Source organism: Aegilops tauschii, chromosome 5 (genome assembly GCF_002575655.3).
Source record: "Aegilops tauschii subsp. strangulata cultivar AL8/78 chromosome 5, Aet v6.0, whole genome shotgun sequence".
Classification (NCBI taxonomy): Eukaryota; Viridiplantae; Streptophyta; class Magnoliopsida; order Poales; family Poaceae; genus Aegilops; species Aegilops tauschii.
Genome location: NC_053039.3, coordinates 209,733,356 through 209,756,016, shown reverse-complemented (window position 1 = coordinate 209,756,016; position 22,661 = coordinate 209,733,356).

Here is a 22,661-nt window from a genome sequence, read left to right as displayed (position 1 = left end):
TATGGTGTACGGCGCAGAGGCTGTCTTTCCCTGCGACATTATTCATGACTCACCTCGGGTGCGCATGTATGAAGAGAGAGAGAGAGAGAGAGAGAGAGAGGCCGAGCTCGATTGGCAGGATGACTTAGACGGCCTGGAGGAGGAGCGTGACATTGCAAAAGCCCGTTCCGCATTTTATCAACAGTAGGCTCGGCGATACCAAAGCAGAGAAGTGCGGGCCAAGACTTATAATGTCGGCGAGCTCATTTTACGCCTCCTAGAGAAGAAGGACAAGCTCAAACCAAAATGGGAGGGCCCCTTAATTATAGATGAAGTTCTCACAGGAGGGGCCTATCGCCTCCGTAATGCATCGAATAATCGCCTAGAGCCGAATCCATGGAACGCTGCTCGGCTCTAAAGATTCTACACCTAAGATTCGGCCATGTTTCTTTTCCATTTTCTCTCCTCTTCATTTCTTTTTTTCTCGTTTTTATACGACTCCCAGGATATGTTCAGATAGGCCAAACCCTTAAAGGGTACACATCCTAAAATGTATACACCCCACGACGCCTGGGGGCTTCTTTAACCGAAGCTTATTATTATTTAGAGTCTAGGGCTCAAAATTATATGTCGTTTGTTCATATACACTCTTATTACATTATATGCACCTCTATGACTTAAGTTTTTGCCAAGCTGGGTTGCCTTGCTCCTGTGTTTATGCCCTACGTTCCCGATTGTTCGGCTAGGGCATAAAGGGAGCACCTATGCGATTGTTACAACCGGGTCATCCGGATATGTACCTCAGATGGGTGAAGCCGAAAGCTAGCATTCTTAAGAGAATAATTGGTCGACAATCAAATGATAGATTGTTACATTATCGTAACGCTTCTAACACTATGGGATAGTTTTCCGTTATACGGACTAACACCCAGGTACGCATAATTCAAGCATGCCATCCCAAGGAAAGGAACCCCTAACGGAACTATTCTCCTTGGAAGATGTTTCTTACCTACGTAATATAACATACCGTTCGAAGTAAAAAATTGTCTGTTCGAGCATAATGACTCGGTTGCCTGGTTTCCAGACATAATGAATGTTTCCTTCATTATAGTATCCGGAAACACTCCACCTTTTTGGTTTGGAGGCTAAGGCCGAAAGCCTGCGATGGCAATTTTTTCACATGTTCGGCTGTCGAATACAGGTTGATCATAAAGTACATTAATACATAGAATCAAATGCCTATTCCTTCTCTATTCCATCTATCAGACTTTCTAACCTACATTCTTCCCGCGAATATTTTGCAGCTACCATTACTTGGTCGTACACCAAGTTCAAAGGAATTTCTTTCCCATCCGGTCCCTGCGGTCCCACTCAGGTCATATGATTCGGATCTAGCTTGGTGAAGCGTGTTTTCACCATTGCCCAGGCTTCTCATGCGCCTTCACGGCAGGCGGATGTCTTCCGTAGCTCAAAGTGGCGTCGGGCACCTTTGAACAGGCGTGCCAGGCCCTCCATACTTTTTGGAGGGGTGTCAGATGGCCATAAAGCCTTGACCATACTCCTCATGGCTTTCCGGGCCCGCGCATGTACTAGGGACAGCTCCTTCTGCATGTCGCCTTGGAATCCGAATAGTTCTTCTTCCGGTCGACCAGTTAATAGACCTGCAGCCATAGATTTATGACATTCCGAATTGTGGACTAAACACGAGTTTACATGGTGGTTTTAAAAGACATACCAAACATGCCGCCTTTCAGCTTCTCATTTTCTTTTTGAGCGGCCGATAACCAAGCTTTTAAGCTCTCTATCTCTTCGGCTTGTTTGTCTTTTTCCTCCTCGCGTTTTTCCCCTTGGATGTGTTCATTGCGGCCTTTTTCATTTCCGCCAGTTCGCCGGCAACGACATTCAGCTGTGTTTTGTTTGTTTTCAGTTCCTGGGCTAGCGCAGTGTTCTTCTCTTTGAGAACTTGCAGGTCATATCGATCCTTAAGTCGGTTGGCTTCACCGCTTTAAGTCTCGAGGGCTAGTCGTGTATGTCTATCAAAATTGCATAAACTTTTACCTGTATATTCTTCGAAAACAGCTGAGTGACTCCGGCAAGTCCGTCTCGAGCGGCTCGGATATATGCATCCACCGAACTAAGTGCGGTAAATTCTTGCTAGGAAAAGGCTGGAGCGCGCATAGCTTCTTTCAGTCGACGGTGATTCATTATGCTCCCCACCTCGGAGTTTGTGACAGATACGTCCTCCGAATCCTCATGAGATGGTGGAATTGGCACTGCATCAACCCTCGTCCTAGCTGACAAGTCCGAGGCTGCATTGGCTGACATCCGGCTTGCAGGGTGTTTTCCCACTGTTTGCCGCGTACTCCAACTGAATCAAGAATAGAAGGGAGCTTTAATAATACGAGCTCATGCCTAGGCACGTATTAAACGAACATACCTTTTTGAAGACGGTGAGGGTTCTACCGTGCCCCAGCCTCCTTTCGTTTTGAACGACTGCCCTGCGAAGGAGCCGCCCTTGAGGAGGTGTGGTCTACCGAGCGCCGATCCTGTTTAGTATAGATTAGTACAATGGACAAAGGTGCGAGTAGGGACTTCCTTTTTGAAAGCACTTCAAATACTTACGATGGAGAAGGGGTAGGGGCATGGGTAGTCCGTTGTAATGGCCACTTCTGAGCCGTCAAGGCTCGCTTGATAAAACACCCCATCATCGAACTCTATGTATATGTCTGGATCCTCGCAGAAGCCAGGGTCCTCGCGGCGGTTGTGATGCTCTGGCTGTGGGGCAGGACAGTGAACGTCCTCGGTCATCTTCCTCTATGACTGTTTTATGGCAACAAAGAACAAATTTGATTAGTATACTATGAGAGCAATAAAGCAACACAGGTAATCAAAGTCTTACCCATTCAATGGGGTTGTACATGGAATAGCCTTCCTGGCAGTTTAAGTGGAGGAAGTCTTCTTTTTCACCCTTATATAGATCGGCCAAGATCATGGCCAGTTCGGCAGGGGTATCCGAACCCTTGCGTCTGTAACGAGACACGTCGTCTTCTCCATTGTAGCACCATAAGGGAGTTACTCTGGACTGGAGAGGCTGGACGCACCTCTTTATTGCAATGGCCATAACCTCGACAATCGAGAGCTTGGTATGGGCTAGTAATCTGACCTTGCTGACCAACCTTTTTATTTCCGCACTGTCCTCCTCCTTGGGACATTGGGGACACTAGTTGAGGCACTTCTTTAAAGGAGCGCTGGAAAACTCAGGGAGTCCGTGCCAAACTAGATCCGGCAGTGGAACGTCATCCATATAAAACCACTCTGAGGATCACTATGGATGTATCTCTTTGGGAGTTCCTACGGGGTATCTGGATCCGGCTATGCACCATACTTCGGCATAGCCCACTTCAAATATAGAGGCTCCTCAATAGCGGGGAACAAGGCAAAAGAACTTCCTCCATAATTCGAAATGGGCCTCGATGCCTAAGAATAGCTCATAGAGGGCAACAAAGCCTGAGATGTGCAGAATCGAACCTGGGGTAAGGTTGTGCAGTTGGATGCTGTAAAAATCTAATAAACCCCTGAGGAAGGGAAGGATCAAAAATCCTAAGCCCCGTAGAAGGAATGGAACAAAGCACACCCTCTCCTCCTTATTAGGATTGGGGAAATTTTCAGCCATCACGTCATTGCCGATGGAGGCTAATCCCGCTCGAACGGAGACTAGATCTGTGAGGGGGAGATTTCCCAACATCTGGAGTTGACTCAGCTGGAGATGAGGCACCGAACAGCTCTGCCAATCACCCTCTTAAGGGCCATGGGGGCGCGAAGAGGATCCCAGGGCGCTGTCCATGTTTGGAAGCTTTTTCGTGGCTAAACTTGGCGTTTTTGCTGCGCGATGTGGATGGCACTTGGAGGATTTGACCTCTTTACATAGGCGCTGTCCCCATGGGGCAGAGTGTTTTCCTTCCCAAATAAACAATTGTGGACCGTTCGCATTCGCCCAAGCGCATGGAAACCGAGGCGATAAGGAAAGAATCATTAACGCGGAACAAGGAAGCTAGGGGTGAACTATTATATGTCCAGTGTACCTTGAAGAACCAACCTTGCAAAAGCCAAAGACGTAAGTCGGATACTGCATCGTCATTTGAAGGCCAGTTCGGAGGCTACTAAGGGAGCCTGGACTAGGGGGTCCTCGGGTATCCGGGCTATTTGATATGGGTCGGACTGATGGGCCGTGAAGATTCAAGACGGAAGGCCTTCCCCCATGTCCGGGTAGGACTCTCCTATGCGTGGACGGCAAGATTGATGTCCGGATATGTATTTTCCTTCCTTCACGAGCCAAATTTGTGCAACCCTAGACCCCTCCGGTGTATATATAAACCGGAGGGTTTAGTTCATAGGGTTAATCCGAATTTACATAGGCTAGACAGCTTGGGTTTAGCCATTGCGATCTCGAGGTAGATCAACTCTTGTAACCCCTATACTCATCAAGGGCAATCAAGCAGGAAGTAGGGTTTTACCTCCATTAAGAGGGCCCGAACCTGGGTAAACATCGTGTCCCCTTTGTCTCCTATTACCTTCGATCCTCAGATGCACAGTTTGGGACGCCGTACCCGAGATCTGCCGGTTCTGATACCGACATACACGTACATACAACCACATGCCAAAAAATACGGCCACGTACGTACATACGGGCGGGGTTTCGAAACGCCCACTCACGCATACGGACGACCAGGGCTCGTGTGCATGGAGAGGCAACGGACGGCTGCAACGGCGTCCTGTTCATCAGCAGCCAACCGGCTGTGTTAGAATGGAGGAAACAACATGGTGTTCATCGGGAGGCAACCGAGTGGGCCGGAATGCGTCTTGCTGAATGGGAGCCAGTCAGCTTGGACGGAATAGCCGAAACAGGCTCTGACATACCGCAAAACGGAGGAAACAACCTTTAGTTTGACCGCTTATGGTCGAAATGGGATCATATTCATCGGGAGGGGTCTTACCGCAAAACAGAGGAAGCGGACTTCTGTTCAAGCGCCTACGGTCGAAGCAGGGTCCGGTTCATCGAGAGGGGCGTGGTGTACCGCAAAATGGGACTCCATGGGCTACTGTTCATCCACCGTCTACTGCCTCGCTCGAGCCTCCACAAACTACTGTTCATCCACCGTCGACTTCCTCCCGCCTCCATCGACTACTGTTTATCCAGCCTCCACGAGGCTCCTATTCATCCACCCCAACCGGCTGGTTGTGTGGCGGCCTCCACGGGGTCCTGTTCATCTTGCGGCAACCGCCTACTACCACGGGGTCCTATTCATCCAACAGCAACCGCCTAGCTACACATGGCCAGGGTCCTGTTCATATCCAACCCCCTGGCTACTACCTCAAGCGGGGACACTTTGCATACTCAGGTACCAAGGGACTAGCCATGGAGAAACTAAGGAGCAAGTACAATTGAAGGAGAGAAGCATTCGCGAAGACAGAGAAGAGAACAGACAAGACAGGAGCTACCAAGATGATCCGGACCAAGTCCAGGACGATCTGGACCCAGCCCGGACGATCCGGGCCCCGACCCGGACGATCCGGCTACCGCGTGACAAGAGTACAGCAAGCCGTCCAGTGAAGCCGGATCATCTAGACCGCACCTCAGATCATCCAGACGGACCTGGATGCCCAGACCAGGACCTGGACAACCGTTGCCCCTGTAGCCTCTATGGCGCACTCGGAGGATCAGGGCAGTCGCTCGGATCATCCACACTCCCGAAGCCCGAATCATCCGGACCACCATCTGGATCATCCGGACTCTTCCTGCGTGCATGAGTTGGGCCGAAGCCCATGTACCCCTTGGCCCCTCTAGACTATATGTACTCCTCCTACTCCACCAGTTTAGGGTTAGCATTGTGATAGCTCATTTTGGAGATATAGCCTTGCTCATCCACTTGTATCCCTACTCCTTTGGAGATCAAGGCCTTCTAGGAGAAGATCCCCCAAGTGGATTCAAGACACCCTTGTGGGAAGATCCTTCGTGGATTCAAGACCTCCTTCATGGAAATGAACTACTGCCCTCCGTATACCCCCTTGTTGGATTTGGACCTTTGTATCCTCTTTGTGTACTTGGATATAGCACATGTGAAATCGAATCTCGTTGATTTGAGTGTTTCCTCTCTTTGTGTTCATTGTGTTCTTCGAGAATTCCCCTCCAAATCATGAAAGATCGGTAATTAGGGTTCCACCCTACATCATCTTGGTATCATGAGCCATGGTTTATCATGAATTTGGAGTCCCTACCCCCACTTTCTAGCCTAATTTTGCTTGTTTTGTCCCAATTTTGAAAATCCCCAGAAAAAATGGCTATACCAACTTTTTTTGTGATTTGTTGGTTTGATGATGTTTTGTTGAATTTGATCCATGGATTCATTGTGTTGCAAATGGATCTACCTTTTCCCCACCTCCCCACCACGAAATCCACCCAAAAATCCCCATAATTTTTCTTTTCCACAATTTTTGAGTTCATCCCGAACCCTAACCTGAGATGGTTGACCTGCCCGGATCATCCGGCTCCAGACCCGGATCATCGGGACCAGCCCGAACCGTGAAAGGTCGTCCATTAGGGTTCCACCCTACATCATGGGTGGGACGTAAATTTCTCGGTCGTCGGCTTTAAGTCCAATTTTGTTGTAAACCGAAGTTTCACCGTCCGAGATCAACAAACTCTGGATTCAGTCAAGCATGGCATCGAGGTGAGATAACTCCTCGGGATCCATGGCCTGGTCGTAGGCTAGATTAAGTCGAAGTGGCATCGGTGGTATGGTCAATGCGTCGTCGGTTGCGCCAGGAGCCAAAGTGGCTTCTAGATCCGTGATTGGGATCGGTTCTAAGCCTAATACCAAATTTGAAGCCGAGTCCTAATTTAAGTCAGAGTCGGGTGCTGCGATGGAGCCATCTGAGGTGGGGGAGGGCAGCCCCTCCGTGCCTCCCGGTGTCGGTGGGCCTGATGCGTCGTCTTCAAAGGAGGTCAGTTCTGAAGTCGAGCTTGTGATGCTCGTCAAGCCCTGAATCCGGCCAACCGTCCAGCCCGACAGGACAAGCTCGCCATGGGAATCTGCGGTGTACTCGAGCCCTCTAAAGGTTACAACCTGATCGGGTGCATAGTTTTCGATGATAGCCAGATGGACCGTCGAGTTGATGCAGATAATCATGCTACTGAACACAAAATGTTGGCCTGGGGTGTACACATCCCCGCATCCGGTGCCGCAGTTGACCTATAGATGAGCCATCGATCCTTTGCTGATCTCACAACGGAACTCTCAATGAAAGCACCACTGTCGGTGTGAAATCCGTCGGACCTCGGGGTAGGAGGTCCCGAGCTGTGGATCTTGGATCGTGGGTAACAGGAAAAGGGAGACGATGTTTACCCAAGTTTGAGCCCTCTTGAGGAGGTAAAACCTTACGTCCTACTCTTGTGTATATTGATAGAGATGTATCGAGTATAGAGTTATCTACATCGAGATCGTAAGATGTGTTCTAACTTTAGGCTAGGGGAATGAGATTGCGTTGATGTCCCCTCTACGGGCTAAACCCTCTGGCTTATATAAACGCAAGGTTGCACATCTAGGGTTAAAAGGTCAGTGCCTAGGCGTGGAGGTGGCAGGAGAAGTTTTTGAGTATACGACAAGTCTTCGGTAGATGTAGTCTTGACAATGCCTCCGACGTCCGTCTTCCGGAGTCCATCTTGAGAAGAATGAGGGCCCACCATCCCAGCCCGAGGAGCATGGGCCGACTAGGTTAGTAGCCCCTAGTCCAGGACACCGTCAATTGCAACTTCTTGAAGAGATCTCAACTATAATATGTAGGCACAAAACACGCTCTCATGACCTCCTTCATTTGATTCCATGTTGTGACTATTGGGTCACCTTTGGCTTGGCGCCGCTCAATGACTTGCTCCCACCAAATGAGGATAGTCTTGGAAGTCAAGTGAGGCCATAGCGATTTTATTGTCTTCTTCATAGTTGTGTAGACGAAATATCTTGTCGACCTTCAATGCCCATGGAAGGTAGTCTTTAGGATCATTGCTTCCAGAGAACTTAGGCATGGTGAATTTGAGCTTGCCGTAGCATTGTTCTTCAACGCATGCAGGGCAATGGTGATGGTTCTCTTGCCATGGTTGAGGGTCTTCAACCGCTTGGACATCGTGTTCTGCTTGATTATCTTGATGTTAAGGGCGTGGCTGTCGGATTTCGGGTTCTGGCAAAACCCTTGAGGTTCGAACACTCGGGTGCGCATGAAAATCTCTCCCTACCTAATGACGCCCACGGCCTCACCGTGATCTCAAAGCTTAGCTCGATGAACCCGCAACACAAGAGACACGAGATTTATATTGGTTCGGGCCACCGTTGTGGTGTAATACCCTACTCCAGTGTGGTGTGGTGGATTGCCTCCTGGGCTGATGATGAACAGTACAAGGGAAGAACTCCTGAGGAGAGGTGTTCTTGTGCTTGGTGAGTGTGGGTGAGGATGATCTGAGTCAGTTCAAGCTAAGTTGCCTCCTACTATGGTGGCTAGTCCTATTTATAGAGGCCCTGTTCCTCTCCCCAAATATTGAGCGAGAAGGGAGCCAACAAAGGCCAAATTTGAAGGGAGACAACTAGTACAAGTTATCCTGACTAAAGGTGGTCTTCGCCTGCCAAAGGCTCTGGCGGTGACGCCGTCTTGGGCTCCACGGTGACCTTCGTCCTGCCGTCCTGCTGGTCTTGGTCTCGTTGCACCGATATGGAAACCTCTGCCTGAGGCCTCGGGACTCCTCACCTATTCTTGCCCCTTTAGCACCAAAGAGGAAACGAGGACACTGCACGCGCTGGCGCCCGCCTGGCGCCACTCGCCATGGCTTGTGTCACAGGAACCTCGCGAGGTGTCCCTTGCCATGATCTCTCCGCCCCTCGCGAGGCTGCCTGGTGAGGCCGCTCCCGAGGAGGTCTTGTGTCGCCCGCCTTGCAAGGCTTGGCCCCTCGCGAGGGTCTTGAGTGTTTGCTGGTGAAGATGGGCCGTACAGGGCCGCTGGTGGAGCCACGCCGTGGGCCGCAGGCAGGCAAGTATGGGGACCCCCGTTCCCAGGACGCCAACAGTAGCCCCCGGGCCCAAGGCGCGCTCGGAATTGGCTTCAAGGCGAAGTCAAAGGGGCAAATGCGGAGCACCGTGGGCCCCAACAGCCTGCGGCCTTGGTCGACGCGTGGCAATTGATTGGACGTGGGCGTCTCCGCTTCCCCACGCTGCCTCGGCAACTGCCCGTCTGACAAAAGGCTGGTGCGGGCTACGCTTGCCTTCATTGCTTTCCTCTGCCCTGCTCCAGATCACCTTTCTCGCTCCTCGCTTCTGAAATATCCAGATCTGCTTCAATCCCCTTCCGAGCTTCCGACCAATGGCGCCCCAAAAGGCCAAGGTTGCTGCGCCGCCTGCTTGGTACGAGCCGGCTCTAGACACGCCCAACGTCTCGGAGAAGAACCTCGCCGCCACGTGCCTGTTGACGGCGGGGTAGAGCAACGAGAAGGGGAAGACCAAGCTCCGGGCTGGCTCCGCCGAGCCGGAGGCTTCGAATAGCACCTTCTACCCCTTCTTTATGAGCAGCATCGTCGCGGGCCTGGTTCCCCCTTTCTCCGACTTCTTCTACGCCATCCTCCGCCATTACAGGTTACAGGCCCTTCACCTCCATCCCAACTCTATTCTTCACTTGTCGATCTTCGCTTTCTACTGTGAGGCGTATGTCGGCGTGATGTCGTCGTGGCTCAGCTGCACCACTTCTTCTTCCTCCGCATCAACAACGGTCGTACCTCTGTGTGCGCCAACTTCATCGCGGCCGGCAAGGCCAATGCGATCTCGAAAGCTGGGAAGAAGGCCAACGGCTTCAGGAGCAAGTGGGTGATGATGGATGCCAAGTGCGTCCACCCGCGCTTGAGGCTACCAACGGAGATGCCCCAGTCTGACGAGGGGTGGTCTCACGTGAAGCTTACTGATGATCGGGCGACGTTAGTGCTGGAGAATATGAATGCCGACCTGAAGCCGGGCAACGCGAAGGCGGCGAAGCTGACGGGGGCCATGCTCCTGAGGGAGTTCCTGATGCTGCGGGTGGCTCCGCTCCAGGCGCGCTCGCGCCCCTTGTGGACGCTTGGGGGCGAAGAAGACAAGCTTCGCCTGAGTCTGGGAGCCTTCTTTGACGTGGAGCTAGCTGTAGCTCTCCGCCTCTTGGTCCGGGATGACCAAGAGTATCTGCCTAGCGCCATCGTTCCCTTGTTCCATCGTAAGGACGTGGCGCGGGTTGCGGCCGCCATGCCCACCTTTGACAAGCGCAGCCTGGTGTCGCCGGTGCCCCTTGTGGTCCCGGAGGCGACGGCGCCGGTGGACGTGTCTTCTGGTGACTCCCGCAAGGAGGAGAAAGAGGAGGAAGACGAGGCGACCCCCGAGGGGATGGGGGAGACCTTGCCCTTGCGCAAGGCCAACATGCTCCGCACCCTGCCTGACGATGATGACGAGGCCGATATCCTCCATAGGGGGGAGCCGCCTGTGATCCGGACGAGGGGCAGGTCAGCGTTGATCTCCCGAGACGACGCTCCTGCTCTAACTCCGCCTGGGGCTGCTTCTGGTACATCCGCTGCCTCTCCTTCCACTCTTGGCGCCCGCGCGTCTGCGCCTCAGGCTGCGAGGCTCTCTGGCTTCAAGCTTACGAAGTGGAGGGACTACGCTGCGGTAGACTAGTAAGTGCTCTTGTCCTGTTTTGTTCTTGCTTATGCCGCTGATCCCTGATGCTACTCCGTTGTGCAATTAGGCCAATGCCCGCGGCGAACAAGAGGAGGGAGGAAGCGGTGGTGCTGCCCGGGGCCAATTTGCCTGCTGCGGCTACATCTCCCTCCGTGGAGAAGGGCAGCATCAGCGCTCACACCTCTCCGGCTCGATCATCCTCACGAGGCCCGGGGGAGCATCCTCGTGAGGAGTCAGCCCCCATGGCCCCGCTGGCTCCGGATGCACCGGTGTCCGGCTCGGCTGCTGAGGTCCCTAGAGCTCAGGAACCCCAGTCTCTCAGGCTATGGTAATGATGGTGCCTCCTCCTCCTCCTCCTCCTCCTGCAGCACCGCTTGCTCCAGGTCCTTCCGCCTCCCCTGGCATCTTGGAGCGCGCTCTTTCTGAGATGACCCGGCTGCGAGAAGATCTTCAGGGGCGCCGACCCCCACTTGGTAGCTGGGCGCCTGGAGCTGGTCTCCGGCTAGCTTCATTCTGGCGTGTCCGTTCGGGCGGCGCTAAGCCAGGCCGCGGCGACCTCCGAGAAGGAGAAGCAGGCCGTCGCCCAGGCAGCGGCCGCTCGCGAGGTGGCGTTGAAGGATGTCGAGGCAGCCCAGGATCACTGCCGGGTGCTGGAGGCCGAGCTGAAGACCCGGCGCAACGAGCGTGCGGAAGAAGCCCGCAGCCGCAAGGTGGAGGAGGAGAATATGAAGGCCCGGGAGGATGCCATCAAGGGTCGCGACGCCGAGCTGGAGGAGTTGGCGAAAGCGCAGGCCGTGGAACGCAACCGGCTGAAGAAGTTGGAGCAGAAGGTGGAGGCGGAGAAGGCTGATCTTGACGCCAAGGCGAAGGTCCTGGCTGAGGACCGCGAGGCCTTCAAGCACCTCGAGGTGAGGTCTCGGACGGCGCTGCGGTTGCTCTACGAGAAGGGCTTGGAGGAACCGCTGGCCGCCAGCAACAAGGGCCCCGCCCAGATGCTTCCTTATCTGGTTGATGCACTTGAGGATGTCGTGAGCGGTATCAGCCCCATGGCAGAGGGGGAAGCTTGCATTCTTTCCTCAGCCGCGTTGACGCGCGTCTTCAGCCACCTCCATCTTCGCGATCCCGCCGCCTGCCTTGACGAGCTGCTGGAGCCTGTGGACGACGAGCACTGTGCAGCCGCCGCCGCAGCCGTGAAGAGCTAGGTGGAGGCCCTGCTGGAGAAGTTCCGTGCCTTTGCTCCCGCGCCTTCGACCGGCGGTGCTACTGATCTCGCCCCTCCAGCAAGCGGTGCAGGTGAAGGCGACGCCACCAAGGAAGGAGCGTCCCTTGCGAGCGACGACGGTGTCCAGGGATGACTTGCTTGTGGCACTTTTCCTGTTTAAACTCCTGCAATATGTACCGTGCCTCGTAGAGGCATTTAAACTTGCGTTTGGTATTGGAGAACAATATGTTTTGTAATATTTGCTTTGAGATTTTGCGGTTTCCTTCCCATTTGCTTTACGTTCTACGTCGGCAGAGCCCGACCTCGCGCATACCTCAGCCGCCGTTGGGTCCTCCAGATCACCATGACTAGACCAAGGAGTGAGGGGCTACGTGGCCAGTTAGGCTCCTGAGCCGCAATGCTCAGGAGTCCCCCTTGACGTGCAAACAGCTTACGGAAAGGAGACGCGGGGGTAGGTCTAGTGTTCTATGTCGGCAGGGCCCGACCCCGCACATACCTCAACCGCCATTGGGTCGTCCGGATCACCAGGACGAGACCGAGGAGTAAGGGGCTACGTGGCCAGTTAGGCTCCTGAGTCGCGATGCTCAGGAGTCCCCCTTGACACTCAAACGACCTTCCTACCTTTGCCCTCGCCGAGGCTCGGCTCGGGAGGGGCGCGCGACGACCATGTCCGCAGGACCTGGCTGGGTGGCGTATGCTCGGGCGCGACCCGAGCGCATCCCTCGTGCCCAGCCCCCTCGCGCGACTCTCCCGAGGGGAGGTGTTGCGATGAGGCCAGACACTGAGCTCAAGGGCTCCCTGAGGTTGATACGGCCGTGAGCCCACCCCCAGTTGTTTATCACCAGCGCGGAGCATAGCGCTTCCGCACTTGCATGGGCATAGCCGCTCCTTGGCAGTGTCGACGGCCAGCACGGAGCATGGTGCTTCCACTGGTACGTGGAAGGGGACTCCCTACTGCGGAGAGCCCCCGGGGCGTGTACAGCCTTGCCCTGACATGTGGCTTGCACGGCAGGGCTAGACGAGGTGTGTCTGGGTACTCGTGAGCCAGCGCAGGACTCACGAGGCCCTACCTCAAGGCGGGTTGCGACTGGTCTTGGCTCTTGATGTCTTCGGTGGTCCTGCGATATGGTTAGACAACCTGCGCCGAACGAATCTCCTGAGGCTATCGCATGAGAAGGCCAAGCACCAACGACCCCAGGAGGTGACGTGAACGGGGCCGGCCCGCGAGACAGAGCTCAGCCGTTGGATTTATCGACACTGCAGGGACGGGCCCGAGCACAGATGCCGTGCCTAGCCTCCTTATACGAAGGATCCTGAAGAAAGACGCTCGGCGCGCGGCTCCCATGGTGGGCGACAATCAAGCAGGTTATAACCATAGATGGATTATGCATGGAAAGCAGACGGGATTAGGTAAACGCAAGAATGATACATGCCACTGGGCTGGACCCGAGCGGCTTGGGGATGGTGCAGCCCGAGGGGCGCCCCCAGCAGAGTAAGCTAAAGATGTAAAAGGACATGCCGCAGGGACAGACCCACGCGGCCTGGGAATGATGCAGACCGAGGGGCGCTCCCAGCTAAATAAACTTGGAAAATGTCACCTGGTTCTGTTGTCGAAGGGATGTTGGGGCAGCTGAAGATGCGTGGTGAAGGGGTTGCTCCTCACGAGCCACCGGGACCCTGAGCCTCGGGAGGCCCTGGGGGTCCCGACGGTTCCTTGAGGACCGTCTCCATCTCCGTAGGACTGCGTGATGCCTGGCCTCCTGAACCGCCAGGATGATCCGCAGGTTGCGCCGGAAGGTGGACGCCACGCTCGGCAGGCCAAATGGCATGCGAACGTAGCTGTGAGGTGGGCCCTCGCAATGTCCCACGCGCGAAGGCCAAAAAAGCTCCTGAGATGCGGCCCTGTTGAGCCTTGGGATGTCGACGCAGACGCGCAACCCGCCATCCTCGCTTGGATGGGGAGCCGCGCCAGGTGAGCAGCGATCGCCGCGCTTGGCTCTTGCATCCTGTAGTTCCTGAGTGGTCTTGGCAATGAACTCCTGAGCACTGGGCGCTCCTCGCCTGGTGTCCTCCTGAGGGAAACGTGCTGTGAAGCACGCCTCCACGTGGTGCCCGAGCGTCTCCCTCGTGATGTCGGCAAGGTCTGAGGCCCTCCAGAAGAGAGCCCTCGAGCCCTGCCCGAGGAGGGCACTGGGCGCGCCTTCCTATGCGAGGGAGGGAGGCGCCCCAGGCGCGCGCGCCGATGCTAACGAGGCACCACTTGCGGCGCCGCTCTCCCGAGGCCCTGTGTGGAGTAGCTGCTTCTTCTTGGGGACGACCTCAGGAGGGTACTGTGCTGTGTTGTCGTCGGGGTCTTCGATTGATGCTGCTTGGAAGGCGCGTTCGAGGGAGCACACCGCATCTCTTTCTTCACAGGGGACTGTGATGATCCCGCCGATTCCTGGCATCTTGAGGACGTTGTAGCCGTGGTGTGTCACTGCCATGAACTTGGCCAGGGCCGGATACCCGAGGATGGCGTTGTACGGCAGACGGATGTGGGCGACGTCGAAGTTGATGAGCTCGGAGCGGTAGTTGTCGCGCTGTCCGAAGGTGACAGAGAGGCGGACCTACCCTATCGGGGTGGTGGAGCCATCGGTCACTCCTGAGAAAGGCTTGGTAGGCTGAAGCTAATCGTATGGCACTTGAAGCTGTCGAACATCTCGACGGACAGGACGTTAAGCCTTGCGCCGCCGTCAATGAGGGTCTTGGTGACTTGCACGTTGCTGATGATGGGTGAGCAAAGCATCGGGAGGGCGCCAGCGGTGGTCGCGCACTTGAGTTGGTCCGCTGAACTGAAAGTGATTGCGCACTTGGACCACCTGAGCGGGCACGTCGCCTCGAGCCTGGGGAGGACCGCGTTCACCTTGCGAGCAAACTGCTTGAAGATGCACTGAGAGGCTGGGGTCTGAGCTCCGCCCAAGATGCATGTGATAGCAAGCGGCTCTTGGAAGCCCCCAGCCCCGTCGTCCTAATGGTGTTCGTCGTTCCTTCTTGGCGGTGGTGGCAGCGGAGTGTAGTGACCCGACCTCAGACGGTCAAGTCTCTATGCTTAAGTGTCATCCCTGGATCGGTATGCTGACACACACAGTACTCGAGGATTTATAACAGAGGTAAATCACATGTATAAAGTAACGTAAATACTATTACCTCAATCTAAATAGCGAAAGTAACAAGGTTGTGGATTCCCATCAACACCAACGACAAAGTTGAGTGTAGAAATCGTAACCCTAACGTATCACTTACTCGTCGTAAGATTCCTGCAACATGAGACGTTGCAGCCACAAAGGGTAAGTACATTGAATGTACTGGCAAATTCACACCATAGGATAATGATGAATTATAACTATCACTATATGCATATTTGGCTGGTAGAAAGGCTCTATGGTTAACATGTTTTTGCGAAAAGCCAATTTTTCCCTACTGCAAAGGAATAAATTTTATTTAACTATCATGGTGGTTGTTAAACATTGAGAAGGTACCTTCAACTCAATCCCAATTAAGAACGTGATTAATCCCAATCAAATTTAAATTAAAGTAACATGATGAGATACACATGATAATCCAGGAACTAGATACTTAAGATGTCCATAACCGGGGACACGGCTAATCATGGTTAGTTTGTACACTCTGCAGAGGTTTGCGCACTTTCCCCCACAAGACTCGATCTCCTCCGTTGGATTTCTCGCACTACTTGGTGTTTGAGAAACGGATGATCGAGACACTGTCTTTCAGAAGCATCTACTCTCTACTCCGGGCAGATTTTTACACCTACAATCCCCCTACATCTGCTAGTCCACCTCTTCAAGAGCTCACACAACTTACTCAACTATGCCAGAGCCCATAATGGCTTGTGGCTGCACACGGAAGTTTCTAGCATGAATAATCTTATGATCCCTTTGAGTCTGGGTGGCGGTCCATAGGATGATCACACGGGTACTCCGAGATATCAAAAAATATAGGCAATACTGGGTTCTCCAGGTGCCTCAATCCACCCAGTTGTTTATTTAAGTAGCCACCTTAAGTTGAACCATTAATTAACAATCTCACATCTGTCATGGAAAATTCACTCAAACCCAATCCACGTCTACGAGCATAGCATAACAATATAAGCAACGTAGAAGTAACTCCCAAAGGTTTGATAATAAACAGGGCAATACGTACCACCTCATCTACTTCCCAAAACCCACATGTTATTCAGATCCTAACCATGCAATGTTTGAGGGTTGAAACTAATGCATAAAAACTGGGTAATGAAAAGTATGATCAAAGTGTGAACTTGCCTGCAATGTTGATGAAGATCATTCGCACTCATAACTCTTGATAGTTCTACTCGTCGCACTCCGGTCAATCTATCGTAAGCAAGCAATAGTAACCACACATAAGCAATCACTCAAAAGATCAGAAAGATCGAAGAAGACGATTCGGAAAACATTTAAACCAAGCAAACAGCTCTTGCAACATAAAACAATTTCGAATAGTACCAAAATTATGTGAATTTGGCCTTATCAGAAAGTTTAGGTCAAGAGTTTTAATTTGCAAAAAGAATCAACTCAAACGGAGCTACGAAACTCAAGTTACGATCAAACGAAGTTTGAATTCAAATCTGGTCTAATTCAAATTTTAAACTTTCAAAAACATGTTTGAGTTGGATTACTGGATAGAGGAGATCATAACAAAGAAGTGCGCGTTGGTTCCGTTGGATTTGGACAAACGAGCGAAAAGTTGTGGTAGTTTGAAACAGAAGGACTAGTTTGTAAGAAAGATAATTATCTATAGGTCCCTGGCGTAAATAAACAGAAAATGAAAAGACTCAATTACGAACGTTCATTTATAAGATCTAAACAGTGGACGTTCGCTGTTTAATAAAACCAAAAAACAGATCTAGTCTAGGGTTTAAAAAAAACCGAACTTAAAAGAAAAACCGGATCGGACCGGCGGTCTTATACCGGTTTGGACGGTTTTGACGACGGCGGCGGACTCCGGCGAGAGAGGCAGCTCCGGCGACGGCAGTAGGCGGCGCGGTGGCGGGGGCGGCGCTACGCGGCGGCGCAGGCGAGCAGCGGTGGCGGCGCAGGCGGCGGGGAAGTGCAGCGCGGCGGCGGCGGATCGGCGCGGCGAGGCGAGCAGTGGCGGCGGCGGGTGGAGAAGAGGGGTCCGGGGCCCGGGGCCTTGGTTATTAAAGAGGAGGGGCGGCGGCTTGCGTTAGAAGGGGGCACAACAGCGTGGGGGAATCCGGGCGGCGTACGGCGGCGGCGATGCCGTGCTAGAGTTGGTCTCCGACCGAGGGTCGGGGACGACCGGGAGGTGGGTCGCTGGGCCGCGGCTTGCTGCGGCGCGCGCGCGAGCGGGTGGCTTGGCCGGGCCGGCCTGGCTCGGTCGGCTTCGACCTAATTTTTTTAATAAACATTTTTTTAAACACAGTCAAACAAAAAGTAATAAAACAAAAGAAATACAAACATTATATAGGCATATAATATATCAAAATTTTCAGAAAAAGATTGCCTACAACGTGAACATTTTCCTATCATTAAATAAAATCCAAACGAATTTAAATAAATCAAACAGTGCTACTGCTCTAGTAAATCCAGTAAAAATCATTTAAAAAATACCAAAATGATTTCAAACTTATTTATCTCCAATTTTCTAATGTAGGGAATCATGTTACCCTATTTTCCATGTATTTTATTTTTGGAGAAAAATAATTTGAATAAAAGGCAAATAACTCCAAATTGAAAATAATTTCAAAAGGACTTTAAATTTGATCTTTGAAACTCTCAACTCATATTTCATATAATTTGAAGAAGTCATTTTATCTTCTCTCGTGAAAATCATTGAGTTGCATAAAGTTTCAGAATTGGAAATATTTTCAAATGAAATTCAAATATTTTCAACACCCCTTGTCATTTAAATAAATGGAAGAAGTCATGTCATCTTCTCTCCAGGGTTTTGTGGTGAAAATAATTTGAATTCACGGAGATCATAAAAGCAAAAATGAAAGTTTGGGAAAGTCCTTTTATTCCCTCTCATTTAACTTTCAAAAAGTTTCGAATTTCACTCAATTTCACTCAATCAATCAAATAATCAATCAAATCTATCTATTTATTATAACATTCCAAAATTTAGAATTTTGGGATGTTACAAACCTACCACCCTTAAAATGAATCTCGTCCTCGAGATTCGGAGAGGCTAGAAAGAAATAGGTTAGGTTTGGGGGTCTTCTCAAAATCCATCGATAATCAGAGGGGTCTGGGGTGCTACCACCCTTAAAACGCATTGTTACGGTTCCATCATTACTCATGTCCTCCATCCTTATTCTTGACGGGGCCGGTCTTCTCAAATTCTCGGGAAAATTCCTTCTCTGAGCTCTTCCGGTAGTGGCATAACCTTTACCGCAATTCTTCTTTCCTTTCATCTTGGTAAGGTTATTCCGAGATTGGGTCCGCTTAGCTGACGGGTCTGGCGCCAATACTAAACAACTATCGATATCTCATGGTGGTCAACAATTTATGGTTTTCTCCTGCAGGAAAAATGGGTCTGGCTGAACCTCACCGTATATCCTACGATTGGCAACAGCTGCCTTGTACAAGGGGCAAAATACTTATACCATTCTAAGGCTCAAACAAGGTTTTGATCGTCGTCTCTCTACTATAGGCAAGACACTCAGATTTACCATCCCATATAGCAGAGGCGAATAACAAGAGTAAGTCGGTATGGTGATCAATCCATCCCGCACCCAAATCATTACCCTGTATACGGTTTAGTGAATCTCGCATTCTAACACTCGGTCATCCTCACCAGCATTGCAGAATTTCTCTTGTCGATGAACTAGGTTCGGATAAATCCATTGATTCTGCAAGCCAAACGAACATCTATCGTTCCTTCACAACTCTCTGGTTTTGCGTTACTCCTATAAAATCGTCGGTGGGTAAGGTCGTAAGCTCTTCCAGGGTTTTTCCTTCAGCAATAATGTGCTTGCTTCTTGGCAGGTCCTGGGGCCTATGGGTTATGGCCCATCTCATCACGTGTAGTCCTTGAACTTATCATCAGGCAACTGATCATTATTCCAACTTCCAACTTCCTAGTATTCTTAAATCCATCCAATTGTACTATCTTCCTTCCTTCTATTGGCACCAAACTAGGACATGATTACTCAGACTCATCATGGAATTTCCATTTATCCATATTTCCAACAGCATATCTCCTTTATATCCAATAGTAATTCATCTCTTCATCCTCGTGGGATATCCCACATACCGAGATAAAAACTTATACTTATTTTGTCCGAAGTCCACTTCGTGGAATATCATTATCCTTTCCAAGGGTCAAGAATCCTTACAGGGGAATATTGGCCATCTCTGCATGGCACTCTTCAACTGGGAAACGTGAAACACATCATGGACTCCTGACAGTCCTTCGGGTAACTCCAACTTGTAGGCCACTTCTCTCATACGCTCCAAAACTCGGTATGGTCCTACAAATCTTGGGTCTAACTTTTCCTTAACTCCAAATCGTTTAAGTCCTCGCAAAGGTGGCACACGAAGATATGCTCTGTCTCTGATTTCATAGACTACCTCCTTGCATTTTGAGTCTGCATAACTCTTCTGCCTGGACTGAGCTACCTTTAGTCTATCTCGAATCAACTTAACATTCTCTTCTCACTCCTTGATCACATTTGGTCCAACAACTGACGGTCTCCAACTTCATCCCACATCAACGGTGTCTGGCTCCTTCTCCCATACAAAGCTTCAAAAGGGGCCATCTTCAAACTGGCTTGGTAACTGTTGGTGTTTGAGAACTACACGTAAGGTATATTATCATCCCTACTAGATCCATAATCTAGCCCACACGCTCTCAACATGTCCTCCAGAATCTGATTAACTCTCTCGGTCTATCCATCTGTCTGCGGATGAAAGGCTGTACTGAACTCTAGCCTAGTACCCAAAGTCTGGTGCAGCTGATTCCAAAACTTTGAGGTAAACTGTGTTCCTCTATCTGATATGATGGTCCTCGGAACTCCATGCAGACATACGATCCTGGTCATATATATCTTGGCCAACTTCAAACTTGTATAGGTGGTTTTCACTGGGATAAAGTGAGCCACTTTGGTCAAGCGAATCAACTACTACCCATATAGAATCATATCCCGATCGGGTTCTGGGAAATCCGGTAATGAAATCCATGCCAAGCTTATCCCACTTCCATTCGGGTATCGGCATAGGCTGTAGTAATACTGCTGGCTTCTGATGCTCCGCCTTTACTCTCTGTCATACATCACCTACGACTACATACTCCAAAATATCCTTCTTCATACCAGTCCACCAGAAATGCTCCTTCAAATCCAAATACATCTTGGTGTTTCCAGGGCGAATCGAGTATGGTGAGTCATGAGCCTTCTGAAGTATTAACTTCCTGATCTCTGCATCATTGGGCACATATACACGGTCCTCAAACCATAAGGTCTTGTGCTCATCCTCACGAAAACCTTTGTCTTTTCCTCTCATTTCTCCTTTATCTCAGCCATCTCCTTGTCATCCTTTTGAGCTTCTAGAATCTTTCCCACTAAGGTTGACTCAACCTCCATTTCTGCAACAAAACCTATGAGGACTATCTCCAAGCGAAGTTCCCTGATATCCTCGGCCAAATCCTTTGGTAATCCCCTACTTATGAGGGTATTCATCCTAGTGTTCTTTATGGTTGTGTCCTATTTCTCCACAAAGCTTGCATGCACCAGGTTTCTCCATATCATTTCCATAAGGCTTCAACTTCTGGGACACAAGCCGACACTTTAGCAGAGTCAACTTAAATTCTTCCCAAGCGGTTACTCCTTGCCATCCATTGATGGTTTGGTACATCCTCTACCAGGTAGTGGCACCTCTTTCAAAGCACTCAAGACCATGCTGGGTCATATCCTTTCCGGCTATAGGGTTATTCTCCATGTGATCCTCCATGTTCTGAATTCATCAGTCTGTCTCCAATTGACTCATCGGTCCAGAAAATATGGTTTCATCTCCATTCTTCCTCTATTGGGTCCATGGGTTTTGGGGTGAGATAAGAGAGATAGAGAGGGATACACACAATGCAAACAATAGTTTTGAAGAGACAGATTTTATTTGTGGCTATCGGAAAAACATCAAACAAATGACAGCTCACAATCGTCGCATCTAACGTAGGTATATAACAGGGGCTTGGTCTTCTAAAGGTCAATGAATCTTCAAAGTCGTCAAACTCTTCACATCTTGTTCATGTCTCTGATGGCTACTTCCGATCGTGCTTGTCCTTCTCAAGTTCTTTTGCCAGATCATCTCTGTCGACGCGAAGTCTCTCATGACGTCCTTCAATATTCTGGGGTTGCTTCCAAACTTCTGGGTTTCAACATCCTTGGCATGAACCATGGTCCTACTATCCTTCAGTTCCTGACAAAACTCCGGTATCTCGAGGTTGTAGCTCCTCCAGCTTGGCTACTTTCAGCTTCTGGTTCCTTAGTTCTTCATGAAATGCTTCATTGTCTAATACGGCTTCCTAGAGCTCCATCTTAAAATTCTTGATGTACTACTCCAGATCCTGGTGATACACCGGCTAAGGTTAAAGCTTCATCTTGCTGATAGGTACTCCATCAGCCTTCTGCCATCCAATCATTCCATACATATGCATGCTTAACTCAGCACGGTGACAATATCATAAGCGGGCGATAACATCATGGATAGCCGTGTTTCTGCTCTTGTCATTTCCATGAGCTATCTCTCCATAGTTGATATCTCCTGCCTTAGGGTTTTCCTTGACAGAACTTTGATTTTTAATGCTCCATGTTTCAGTCCTTCTCCGATACACCTTGATCTCGGGTATTGACAGCTTCCATAGTCTGCCAAGTTCCATAAGGGTAGCCTTCCTAGGTCATACAAATCTGGGAATTCTTCCAGAGCCTTCAAATTCTCCCAGTCTTCGGAGTCTTCAACTGTTGTAGTTTCCATTATCATAATGCACGGTAAAATCCTCTTCATTTCGAAGTGGTCTTAGTTGTCTGACATTTTGTACTTCTTGGAGTGGTTCTATTCAGTTGAATCTTCAAGTGGTCAAAAGGGAAAAGGGGTATGGTCTCACTAAAAGGGGATTTTTGAATAAGCTTAGAATAGAAGAGAGGTAAAAGATCTTTTTTGAAAATGAAGTTTGTAAAGAAAATCTTTCCTATGGGCTTGCTAGATACTAGGGTCACGTCCTACAGCCAACATGTGCTCTGATACCATCTTGTAGCAACCCGACCTTAGACGGTCAAGTCTCTGTGCTTAAGTGTCATCCCTGGATCGGTATGCTGACACACACAGTACTTGAGGATTTATAACAGAGGTAAATCACATGTATAAAGTAACGTAAATACTATTTCCTCAATCCAAATAGCGGAAGTAACAAGGTTGTGGATTCCCATCAATACCAACGGCAAAGTTGAGTGTAGAAATCGTAACCCTAACGTATCACTTACTCGTCGTAAGATTCCTGCAACATGAGACGTTGCAGCCACAAAGGGTCAATACATTGAATGTACTAGCACATTCACACCATAGGATAATGATGAATTATAACTATCACTATATGCATATTTGGCTGGTGGAAAAGCTCTATGGTTAACATGTTTTTGCGAAAAGCCAATTTTTCCCAACTTCAAAGGAATAAATTTTATTTAACTATTAAG